Source organism: Cherax quadricarinatus, chromosome 31 (genome assembly GCF_038502225.1).
Source record: "Cherax quadricarinatus isolate ZL_2023a chromosome 31, ASM3850222v1, whole genome shotgun sequence".
Lineage (NCBI taxonomy): Eukaryota > Metazoa > Arthropoda > Malacostraca > Decapoda > Parastacidae > Cherax > Cherax quadricarinatus.
The window spans coordinates 852,197-866,104 of record NC_091322.1 but is presented as its reverse complement, the minus strand read 5'-3'; the positions used below and the strand labels follow the sequence as shown (position 1 = coordinate 866,104).

General features: G+C 38.2%; 1 protein-coding gene across 2 annotated transcripts in view; it reads right to left on the bottom strand.

The window, feature by feature from the left end:
- LOC128697881 (FERM domain-containing protein 4A) overlaps positions 1–13,908 on the bottom strand; it is a 313,848-nt gene that overhangs the window by 276,898 nt on the left and 23,042 nt on the right. Inside the window, exon 1 of one of the 2 annotated variants that reach the window (XM_070090150.1) lies at positions 3,088–3,385. The exons of the other annotated variant lie outside the window; for it this stretch is intronic. The gene's annotated coding sequence lies outside the window, so the exon portion shown is untranslated. Of the gene's footprint in view, positions 1–3,087; positions 3,386–13,908 lie in introns of those variants that run through there. 2 annotated transcript variants of the gene reach the window in all.

Genomic DNA, 13,908 nt, shown 5'->3' with positions numbered 1-13,908 from the left:
TACTCCAGCAGCCTGACCACGGGCAGGCTTATCTGATTAGCAGGGTTGTGGTGCATACTTTGGGCTGCGGGCAGCAGGCATCAACAGCATGATCGATCAGGTCAGCAAATAGGCCGGGTCCTGAACCGGGCCGCAGGGGCGGTGACCTCCAGTAGCGACTCCAAGTAAAACTCCAGATACAGTTGCTGTCTTCATGACAAATGTTGATATAATTTCCTCAGGTCAGTTCCTGATCAGCCGGGCTGCGGCGCTTAAGTTAGACTTCGTGCGGCTGGCATCAACAGTCTGGTTGATCAGGCATCAACAAGGAGGCCTGGTCTAGAACCGGGCAGTGAGGGGGGTGCGGTCTGATGCCCCCCACGTTATCGTCTTCAGGTAATCCTCAGGTATACTGAGGAGTGTGGGTCTGTTCGTCAGGAAAAGATCTGACACACAAATTCTTAGTCAGCCGAACATTCACTTTTTTATTAAACAACTACTGGTGTACCAGCGCTGGGTACTAGTGGTTCAATAACCACTGGTGTAGCAGCGCTGGGTACTAGTGGTTCAATAACCACTGGTGTAGCAGCGCTGGGTACCAGTGGTTCAATAACCACTGGTGTAACAGCGCTGGGTACTAGTGGTTCAATAACCACTGGTGTAGCAGCGCTGGGTACTAGTGGTTCAATAACCACTGGTGTAGCAGCGCTGGGTACTAGTGGTTCAATAACCACTGGTGTAGCAGCGCTGGGTACCAGTGGTTCAATAACCACTGGTGTAGCAGCGCTGGGTGCTAGTGGTTCAATAACCACTGGTGTAGCAGCGCTGGGTACCAGTGGTTCAAAACCACTGGTGTAGCAGCGCTGGGTACCAGTGGTTCAATAACCACTGGTGTAGCAGCGCTGGGTACCAGTGATTCAATAACCACTGGTGTAGCAGCGCTGGGTACCAGTGGTTCAAAACCACTGGTGTAACAGTGCTGGTACCAGTGGTTCAACAACCACTAGATACCAATGATTCAACAACCACTTGTGTAACAGTGCTGGGTATCAATGGTTCAACAACCACTGGTGTAACAGTGCTGGGTATGATTGGTTCAATAACCACTGGTGTAACAGTGCTGGGTATCAATGGTTCAATAACCACTGATAACAAGGGGGGATCAATGGTTCAATAACCACTGATAACAAGGGGGGTATCAATACACAGTGTCCTAGAACTGAAATAGTGGCGTTAAACATGAGAGTGCCGACACAATACAGGATGGTGGCACACTGCCATAAATAAAAGAGGGCCAACAATACAGGTGTAAAACAACACCATAAATATAAGAGGGAGGAACGGGTATAGACACGTCCTGCCTTCCTTGCCACTGTTGATGCTCCTTCCAGATGCTCTCCTCAGTCCCTGTGTGTATTTACCTAGCTCAGTGTCAGGTTTTGGAGCTCCAGCTCTAGGGCAAGCTGCTTGACGTTCCTACAGTTAATGTAATCTAGTACTGTTGCATTAACATGAAAGTTTAATACAATGCCCATGAGAGAGAGAGAGAGAGAGAGAGAGAGAGAGAGAGAGAGAGAGAGAGAGAGAGAGAGAGAGAGAGAGAGAGAGAGAGAGAGAGAGAGAGAGAGAGAGAGAGAGAGAGAGAGACCAAAAAAATTAAAGTAATCCCGAGTAGTTTTCTTCGATGCAAATCCTGGACACCACCGCCTTTATTCTTTTATTTCCTCTTGTTTCATTCTGTGCTACTGTGACAACCTCTCTTCCTCAACGCACAGTACTCGCCCAAATTCTCCTTCTCCTATTGTATAGTACACTTATCACTATCAATACACTGTATTACACCTGTCATACGCTATATTGCACCTGTCAATATCAATATACTATATTCATTTGTCACTATACTACACTTTATTACACCTGTCACTATACTACACTATATTACACCTGTCACTATACTGCACTATATTATATCTCACTATACTACACTATATTACATCTGTCACTATACTACATTACATTACACCTGTCATTATCATTACAGTACTTTGCATTTAGTTTGTACATTATCTGTGCGTCTGACAAACTACCAGAATTATTTGTAACCAAGCCTAAGCCTGGCTACTACAATATCAGTCTGTTCAAATTGTTAGTTGCTCCATAAACGTACTTATCAACGTTAATGTTGTCGTAGTGAGTGACAGAACTACTCAGGCTTCAAACTGCATTCCTGATATCAGTTTCATCATTTACTTCTCTCCTAATATTAAATCTAGTGCTAGACACAAATGAGAGGCCTTAAGGTGGGGCAGTAAGTTGGTCAGTAAGACACCCATGCAACAGCTAGGTATCTTACTTGTCGGTATTGTTCAATATTATGAAGGTAAAAAGGTTTGACTGGGTATCTTACCAAGAGTTTTATTATTTCTGTGGGTTTTGCACCCTTTAATTTGTTGTTTTTATTATTGAAATTTTTAGATCATGCTTTCTCTTCTGAACTACTAAAAACTGAACAATCAAGCTGAAAACTTAAACTTTAAAAATAGGTTGGACGGGTACATGAGTGGGTGCGAGTTGAACTTGCCTAGCATGGGTCAGTAACCTGCTGCAGTGTCCCTCCTTGCTTATATTTTTAAAACATTTCCAACGAGAAATTAATTTTGATCTAAAACCTAGTACAAATAACTATCAAGATAAATTTAAAATACTGATTAATATTTTAGTGTTCTGTTTCACTGCGTCCTTTTATAGGAGAATAACTTGTGTGAGCTTCATACACATATACATACTTATGCACACATATACATAATGCAAAAATACACGAAAGTACTTGCATACATAACACAGTAGTGAACATGCATCCACACGAAACTACGTACACACACTCATGAATACACATATATACGGAAATGTACAAACATATATACATACATGGATTCAAATACATTCTGTACTAGTACGCATATATATTTATATACTTTGGTGCATCAAAATTTTCTGAGCACCCTGAACTGTACTGCGTGCACGGAGGTAGAGGGGGCTGTGCTTACTAGATACGGGGATACCTCTCTCAGATCGCGCAGCGACCGACACATATCTAGTTATCCTTACCTTTAACTAACATGACGAGGCAATAACTAAGTTTAAAAATTAACTGTATATTCCAATTGTCATATACTTTAAGCACATGCAGAAATTTCTCTATTTTTTTGTTAATTGCTTTGTGCACTGTTTACAGAGTGTGGGTTAATCTGAAGTCATCACAGGACGTGGAATGTGATGCTAGCACCTGCGTGTAACTGAGCGAGGAGCACACATGAACACCCTCCACCGAACTACCTACACGCGGTACTCTCTCTTATCTCTTACCTACCCTCCCTCCACTGCTCACTCCAGCCCAAACTCTCGTACTGCAACCCTTACATTTGTTCTCTATCTCTCACGCACACGCACATACAGAGCGAAGAGGCGGGGCCAGGAGCTGTAAATCGACTCCCGCAACCCCATATAGGTGAATACACACATACATTCATAACTAACACATGCACGCACTGACTCTCACTTATCTTCACGCACCTGGGTTACACATTGTACAAAATAAAAAAAGTTCTTTTTTTTGGGGGGGGGATGGGGGGAAATTAACATTAAAGGCGGAATGTTAATATGCTGTTTTTGTTGGAGATAATAAGATCATTACTGTCAGTCACCAGGGGTTACCTCCAGCTGTACAGGAAGGACATACCACCTGTGTTAATAACATCAACCCCTCATAACCCCATAACACAGCCTTGACATTAAATGCTTTAGAATGAACGTACGCTTCCTGCAACAACTTGCTCTGTGCACTATGGGTATGATTCCAGCCACCACCACCACCACCACTACTACCACTTTACCAAGCTGCAGACATCTTAAGACATCTCTGTCCCAAGCCACTGCTATGTGAAGACATCTGTCCCCAGCCATTGCTATGTGAAGACATCTCTGTCCCAAGTCACTGCTATGTGAAGACATCTGTCCCCAGCCATTGCTATGTGAAGACATCTTTGTCCCAAGCCACCGCTATCTGAGCACATCTTTGTCGTAAGCCATCACTGTTTCGGAAAGGCAGTAGCTCCAGACAGCACTGCCTGAAAGTCACTGGTGTTTCATGCCGTCACTGTAAAAGCCGCAAATGTCTGTGTCATGAAATGCTCCCGAACTTTTGTTTTTATTGCAGCTGCGTGACATGAACTCCCAGCTGTTATTACTGTTACTATCTCGTTACTACATTACTGTTACTATCACGTTACTACATTACTGTTACACTAATGTTACTACAATATTGTTATAATTATGTTACTACATTATTGTTACAATCATGTTATTACATTACTGTTACAATCATGTTACGGCATTATTGTTACAATCATGTTATTACAGTGCTGCTACTCTCACGTTACTTCATTACTGTTACTCTCACGTTACTACATTATTGTTACACTAATGTTACTACATTATTGTTACAATAATGTTATTACATTATTGTCACAATAATGTTACTACATTACTGTTACAATCATGTTACTACATTACTGTTACACTAATGTCACAACATTACTGTTACAATCATGTTACTACATTACTGTTACTCACGTTACATTACTGTTACAATAATGTTACAATATTGTTACACTCACGTTACTACATTACTGTTACAATCATGTTACTACATTACTTTTACACTCACTTTACAACATTACTGTTACAATCACGTCACTAAATTACTGTTACAATCATGTTACTACATTACTGTTACAATCATGTTACTACATTACTGTTACAATCATGTTACTACATTACTGTTACAATCATGTTACTACATTACTGTTACAATCATGTTACTACATTACTGTTACAATCATGTTACTACATTACTGTTACAATCATGTTACTACATTACTGTTACAATCATGTTACTACATTACTGTTACAATCATGTTACTACATTACTGTTACAATCACGTTACTACATTACTGTTACAATCATGTTACTACATTACTGTTACAATCATGTTACTACATTACTGTTACACTCACGTTACTACATTAGTTACAATCATGTTACTACATTACTTTTACAATCATGTTACTACATTGCTGTTACTCTCACGTTACGACATTACTGTTATACTCACATTACTACAATACTTTTACTATCACGTTACTACATTACTGCTATACTAATGTTACTATATTACTGCTTCTACATTACTGTTACGTTAATGTTACTGTACTACTGTTACTACGTTACTACATTAACAACATGTGATAGATGGCTCCGTACAGTGTCTCGTATATGCAGCCCCTGTACATCAATACAACGTCTAGTAAAAGTTTTTAATGCAGCTCAATATCAGCGTCTAAGATTCATTCATAAGTTATCGTATGGAAACTAATATCTCAAGTTTTTCATTAAAAATGGAGACTTAACACCTACACAGGCCAAAATCAATGGGAACCTTGCAGTAAGATACACCAGCTTGGAGCGTGTGGCTGCTCACACGTACCCAGCTAGCCAGGTGGCGACCCCTTCATATCAAAGTCAGCGCTGGAATAAGCCACATTAAACACATTACACACTCACAACATGTTAAGTTAGGAGGAGTGTGAGGAGGGGAAGGGAAGTGAGGCAGAGGAGAGAGGAGTGAGAGCAGGAAAAAGGGAGTGGAGCAGGAAAGACGGAAGCAGAATAGGAAAGTAAAATGTATTCTCTTTATCTTTTCGCCACCTGTTGATGGTTTCGGGAAGAATCAATGCCAAGCGGCCCGGTCCTGGACCAGGCCTCCTGGTTGATGGTTTAATCAGTTAGGCCACTGGTGCTAGCAACATGCAGTGTAACAGACACCAGCAGCCCATCTCACCATAAACTGTCTGAATGTCTGAAGAACCTTATCACCTTCACTCTTGAAGACAGCAAGAGATACATTAGTACTGCAATCCTCCTCATATATGAACAAAAGTTGTTGAACACTCTTGGTCCCTGTGTACTTATTCAGTACTCGTTGTATCACTGATTACACTGTGGTATTTACATCGTTCGTCTGCTGAGCCTTCGCTCTCATAGTTATTTGGTTATTAGTAACTTAATAACCTTTATAACTGAGTTGATGACACTGATGATGATGATGATGATGATGATGATGATGATGATGATGATGATGATGATGATGATTATGGATGATGATGACGACGACGACTCGTCCCACCAACACTTAAGCCATGACAGCCGCTATAAAAATTTCAACTATAAGAGATTACTAATTGGTGCGGAAGCATAATAGCAAGGTCTGGTAACAGAAGCCAGTAAGGATAGCAGTGCTGGCAGTGACAAACACTGAAGATAAATGAGACACTGAACCATCACTTATAATAATGGCATATAATACCAACAAGTTGATGAGTCATTCTGAACCTAACGAAAAAAATATATTTTACTGTGTTTGTTTATTATTAAATTATTGTAAACAAATCTAAAATATATTTAGTTGGGTTAGGCTAAAATAAATTGTTCTTGTTATAATAAGCTTAGGTAAGTTTTCTAAGATTCTTTTGGAGCAAAATTAAAATTTTTTACATTAACATTAATGAAAAAATGTATCTTTAAACGTATAAAAGAAAATTTTAGAAAGGACTTAATTTCAAATGAGTTCTTGCTAATTGACCAGTTTTACATATTCGGCACGACATATATATATATATATATATATATATATATATATATATATATATATATATATATATATATATATATATATATATATATATATATATATATATCGTGCCGAATAGGCAGAACTTGCGATCTTGGCTTAAATAGCAACGCTCATCTTGCCATATAGGACAAGTGAAAATTTGTGTATGCAATAATTTCGCCAAAATCATTCTGAACCTAACGAAAAAAAATATATTTCACTGTGTTTGTTTAGTATTAAATTACTGTAAACAAATCTAAAATATATTTAGTTGGGTTAGGCTAAAATAAATTGCTCTTGTTATAATAAGGTTAGGTAAGCTTTCTAAGATTCTTTTGGTGCAAAATTAAAAATTTTTACATTAACATTAATGAAAAATATATATCTTTAAACGTATAAGAGAAAATTTTTGAAAGGACTTAATTTTAAATGAGTTCTTGCTAACTGACCAGTTTTACATATTCGGCACGACATATATATATATATATATATATATATATATATATATATATATATATATATATATATATATATATATATATATATAATATATATATATATATACGTATATATATATAAATATATATATATAAATATATATATATATATATATATATATATATATATATATATATATATATATATATATATATATATATATATATATATATATATATATATATATATATATGCAAAACAACCACTCTGAAAGAATAGAGAAATTCCAAGCGCTTTCGTGACTACTCACATTATCAAGGAACTATGTGAGTAGTCACGAAAGCGCTTGGAATTTCTCTATTCTTTCAGAGTGGTTGTTTTGCATATTCTGAAATCACTTGTTTACTGTGATCTTATTGCATATATATATATATATATATATATATATATATATATATATATATATATATATATATATATATATATATTATTGTGACCACGAACGAGTGGTATTGATCAATAACAACACTGCACTAGCCAAGGACTCGAACCCATGCTGCTTTGGCCTGCCTCATGGTGGGCGAAAACACATGACGCCATAGTTCCACTGGACCATACGAAGGATTGTATGGTCCAGTGGATTAGGGCGTCATGTGTTTTCACCCACCATGAGGCAGGCCAAAGCAGCATGGGTTCGAGTCCTTGGCTAGTGCAGTGTTGTTATTGATCAATACCACTCGTTCGTGGTCACAATAATATATATATATATATATATATATATATATATATATATATATATATATATATATGTATATGTATATATGTCGTGCCGAATACGCAGAACTTGCGATCTTGGCTTAAATAGCAACGCTCATCTTGCCATATAAGACAAGTGAAAATTTGTGTATGCAATAATGTCGCCAAAATCATTCTGAACCTAACGAAAAAAAATATATTTAACTGTGTTTGTTTAGTATTAAATTACTGTAAACAAATCTAAAATATATTTAGTTGGGTTAGGCTAAAATAAATTGCTCTTGTTATAATATAGTTAGGTAAGCTTTCTAAGATTCTTTTGGTGCAAAATTATAAATTTTTAATGAAAAAATATATCTTTAAACGTACAAGAGAAAATTTTAGAAAGGACTTAATTTTAAATTAGTTCTTGCTAACTGACCAGTTTTTCATATTCGGCACGATATATATATATATATATATATATATATATATATATATATATATATATATATATATTATATGGTACAATAAATAAATTATAGTAAAACATTATTTCTGAAATAAGACAAAGCAGTCTACGCCATGTCACACGTCTTCACTAACTGGAACGAGCGACAAACTTATCATAAATAATATGACTTAATGCAGGAAAGGTGACATAAGCAACAGCCAGACTCATCCAACGGATGCTACACACTGAGACTTCTAGGATGAGCTGTGTTTCGTGCGTCTGGCAGTGACTACAAGCATCAGCATCAACACTTCCTGATCAGGGAAACTCACCATCACATTCATGCTTAATTAAATTCTATTTTGGTAATTCTCCCATTTCCAATCATACATAAACAGATGATGGGAGATTTAGATGGAGTGATTTTAGGTGTGGCATAGTATGGGGGAGAGGGAAGGCCTGGAGCACCGCCAAGAACAGGTAGCGAGGGAGTCGGTCGACCTTGGGATTCCAGGGGGTCATTCAGGCTCCAACAGCCACCATCCACAACTTCCTACCCCGCCTCCTGCTGGCCCCGGGGCTCAGGGATTGTGAAATATATGCATCATGATTTAAAATCAGGTAAAAACTCTTTTATACAAAACATGCATACTATATAAGTTACATGGATGAGTGTTTCGTTCAATCAGTTGGAGTTTGTCACTAACTGGATGTGTGACGTCATGAATACTATATTATTTGCTAGGAGGAATGCAAAAAACTTATGGAACTCTATCCTTCGACATGGGTTTACAGTAACAAAGAGCAATAAGTCATGTATACAAAGTGTAGTCAATAAAGTTTATAAACATTATTATGTAAGCACAATGAGGGGTTAAAAAGTGTCTGAAGTCAGCCATCGTTCCAGCCTATGAATATATACAGGTTGTATACCTGGTGAAGGTTCCAGGGATTATCGTCCCCACGGCTTTGTTTCACATCAGGCCTTCTGGCTGACAGCCTGGTCAGTCAGGCTGTGGAGGCTCGTAGAATGTAGTCCAATATAAGCACTATGGCCTGGGTGACCAAAAAGTGTTTGAAGGTATTTTTCAACTTCTTAAAGATAGGGGTGTGTTGGTAGGTCCCTCAATGAATGCATGGACCCTTTATGCCTACTTAGTTATGGCTTAGTGTACTCGCTACACCCAGTCTTTACACTGAGGGTATTCTGCACCGAGCTTCTTGATCTCATAGTGTTATTGTAGTGTGCAGATTTAGAACCAGTTTTTCTAGAATTTTGCAGTGTTAATTATGCTGCACCGGTACCTTTTTCGCCAGGAATTTTAGGCGTTCCCATTAATTTATGTGTTGGTCTGGATTAGATATGTACAGTGAACGTCCTCTGTATGTTAGCTGGTTCTATTATTCCGTCTATTTGATGCAGAATTAATCCTGTGTAAATACAAATGCCCTATATAGTATCACCATGGGCTTGGTATCTCTTATACTAAAGGTTCTAGTTACCCAGCCGATCAGTATTATTAATGCTGTGATAGTAACAGTCTTGTGTTTCTTGAATATAAGATCTTTGAGATGGGTTACCTCGAGATCTCAAACATTGATTCTCCTGCCAACTGGTGTGACTGTGACCACGACGAATAGAAGCAACTTTGGTGTAACCACGGCGGAAGATTTTACATTCAAGCACTTGAGTTAAAATTTTGAAAAATAGGGTAAACAAATGGAAAGCAATATCCTGCTATCAAACAGTTATATATACGACAGAGAAAGAGAAATTATTAAAAAAATAAACGAAGAAGAAAAATTGCATGTCCCTGATAAATGCTTTTGATAAAAGTTTCCCTGAAAGGTTACCGTAATGTGGAAACTACAAAAACTGGGAGAAACGGAAAAAACTATTATGTACAACTGTTATGTACAAGGCCAATATTGTCAAAGTACCACACTTGGATCCACTTCGAGGACAGCGTGAAACAAGCTTTATGCCACAAGACGGGCAGAAAGCAGCAACTTCACTCTGGCTGTACCCTTCTCCAGAACATCACTCCATCTGAGATCCTATATACCCAGGATGACTCGAGTATGGAACACATTCGTACAGCATAATGATGTCAACGAGATAAAGTCAGTTGATCAAATGAAAATGCTGGCCCACAGATGGCTCCATAACAATAAAAATGCTTTCAAATGAGCTGATGTAGGTAACAGCTCTTAGCTTACCAATAAAGTTAGGAATCCTTAACCTGTAAATAGCTTGTCAATAAAGCTAGGGATCCTTAACCCAAACTTGTCAAACCCTGTGCAAAAAAAAGGATCATTTTTTATTTGAAAGGAAATGAAAGGAAGAATAAGAGGAACAGCGTCCTCACTGAGTAAAACTCACCACTGGGTACCCATAAGGATCAGTACTTGCCCCTATGTTTCTAATTTAAATCAATGACTTGCTAAAAATTTAAAAACCTATATATATTAATGTTCGCAAACTATGCAAAATAAGTAATAAAATTGACCAAGTCCCTTTTTACGATTTTAATAAACTAAGATAATGGAGGAACACACTTAATGTAGGTAACTGTAAGTGCCATGAGATGAAAATTAGAGAAAATAAAAGGCCACAGGAAGAATATAAATTGTGGTAAAATACTGAAAGTGTCAGAGAGAGAGAGAGAGAGAGATAGACAGATAGATAGATAGATAGATAGATAGATAGATAGATAGATAGAGAGAGAGAGAGAGAGAGAGAGAGAGAGAGAGAGAGAGAGAGAGAGAGACAAACCTTGTCACAAAGCTCACATAAATGAATTATTCAGACACTCACTAACAAATTCGTAAAGAGCCATGGGAGATATGGGCGATGAAACACTAAACAAGTTGGTAACCCTTCATGAAGCAGGTTAACAAACTGAACTAGACCAAAATGAACAAGTTAGCAGCAGCATGGTGTCCCCACCTACAAAATACCTGGATAATATAGAAAATAATCAAAGTTAGGCTATAAAATAGCTTCCTTGAGGTAGGAAATGTAAGTTATGAAGATAGACCGAAAACTCTTAAATGCTCTCTTTATTAATGACAAAAAGAAGCATATATAGGCCCATAAAAGGCCACAATATACACAAAGAAAATGTCTTAGCACTAGTATTAACATAGAGAATAAGAAGCCACCACTGTGAAGTGAGAACCCCTCAAGGAAGGTTCCTTGATGTTGGTGAGGGGCCCTTGATTTTGGGAATTGGATCTGTGCTCCAGTTCCCCGAATTAAGCCTGAATGCCTTCCACATCCCCCCCCCGACGCTGTATAATCCTCCGGGTTTAGCGCTTCCCCCTTGATTACAATAATAATAATAATGTGAAGTGAGAAGAAAAGCGGTGTGAAAGTCTACTATTTTTATATTTACAAGTTGAGTGGTAGACCAGCGAGACGTGATCCACGAGAAATTTTTTGTAATAATTCATGTTAAGCGCTAAACCCATGTGGGTAATTCAGCGCAAGATGATCTGGAGCCTTGATCCTCCGTCTGCTGAGGGCGAGACATGCGCTCAGCAGACAGAACAATATATGCTACAATCAACTGATCAAACGTTGAAACAATTATATGAGAAACTAAGCACTGAAGACGGGACACCAGCAGCACAGTTCCGCTCATTTAACATAATTAAGCAAAAACAAATATGCAAAACACACACATACACAGAAAGCTTATATAGAAAATGAAGAACATGATACAATGCAAAAAAGGCAAAGGTAAAACAAAGACAAAATTAATTTTTTTGCGAACGTGAATCTAAGATTAGTCTTCTTCACCTTTGACCTTCGTCCTTCACCCTCGTCACCTGCATTCAAACAAAGGCTCCACAATGAAAAAAAAGAAAAGTTTCCTTTAGATTCCTTCAGAGACAACGCGAGACAGTGACTTGTAACCTCAGTCAAGATGTGTCAGGGACACACCCTGTCCCGACACAGGGTGAAGGTGCCCTCCAAGTGAATTGTTAAGTATCCATATCTACCAGGATGAGTTTACACTACCGTGCTGGCAAACCTGGGCAGACCTCGGATCTCCACAGTCACACACCACTGGCAACAATACATGAATATATAATGACATAAGGAAAGAAATGAAATAAACCATGTTTAGAAGAAAAACTTTTAAAAACCAACCTATCAGTCAGGATGTGGTGCCGACGACTGACTGCCAGAGATCTGATCAGCGAGAGGCCCAGCGGGAAGAACTTTAAAGTAGAAGGGATGCAAGAGAAGAGAATACATAAAACCCTAATTATTAAAGGGGTGGACCGGTAAGCCAGTGGAAGGCCTCGATCAGATGACCAAAAGCTCCAACGACGGGTCATCATATAACTAAGACCCAAGTCAGGAAACATTTGTCCTGTTTCCTGACAAATCTTACCTAAGTTAACCTAAGAGGAGAGAAAATAAAAAAGAAAATGAGGGGGATGAGAGTTTAGCAATCAAGCAGCACACACAGTGATGGGTAGGTAGTTCCCTGGTAAAGAACAAAGAACACCAACACTGTGTCCCGGGTTCCTGCCCCACCCAGGAGTCCTCATAACACACAGTAATGAACTAACTTACTCTCATTTTACTATAATTATCTTACGTGATTCCCATCGTTAATTTCCTGTAAACTTACAAATACCATTTTTAAAATCTTGGTTAGATTGTATTTTAGATTAAATAAATTTATAACAACGTACGTTTAATAATACGAAAGTTTGTTACAAATAAGGCCACAACATATCTGGCATCGCATCAGGAAACTTACAAATCTACGCGATTATCATTCGTAGTGCGAGAATGCATTGAGTGAAGGCACAAAGCAGCCTTTTGTTTCCATGGCACTTTATGTATGATACTTGTCGCAAACAAGGTGAATACCTGGCCAAACCTAGACGGCTTATGACCCTCGCTCTTAGTTCACTTGTCATCTGCATCCTATTAACACCTACGCATAAAGCTTAATTTCGAGTCAGCATCTGCAGCAAAGGTTTGAGGTTGTTTCCGAAGGACTGTATAGTAAATCAACAAAACCTCATTGGTCTTTGGAATGATGTGTCAGAAAGCGTGTCTGTTAGGATGGAGTACACAGCCTTCCTTATGGTAATTAACCCATGTGAGGGAAAAGTTCAATAGATAGGAGTAGAGAGGGAGTATATAGTAACAATAGTTTCATTGCCGGCTACTTGTTAAGGTAGGGTAAGTCAAGCTCCCGCTATTCCCGCCTTTTTTCCCCTCCCCGAAAGTGATAGTTTCATTGCCGGCTGCTTGTTAAGGTAGGGTCAGTCTAGCTCCCGCTATCCCTTCCCCTCCTTCTTCCCCCCCCCCCCCGAAAGGTGACGTGTGGGGCTCCAGTCCAAACAGTAATCACTAGACTCACAGCTCCCAGCACTACTGTAAGTATATGCCTGCCTTGTATTCTAGTGGATTTATTGGTTGAAAGCTTCACTTTTGACCAATAATAAACTTAGTCCTTTCAGTCTTGCTCTAGGTTGACTGTTGTAATAATCACCACATCTTTTAGGTATTGTACTTATCATGGAGAGTGATTTCTTAAG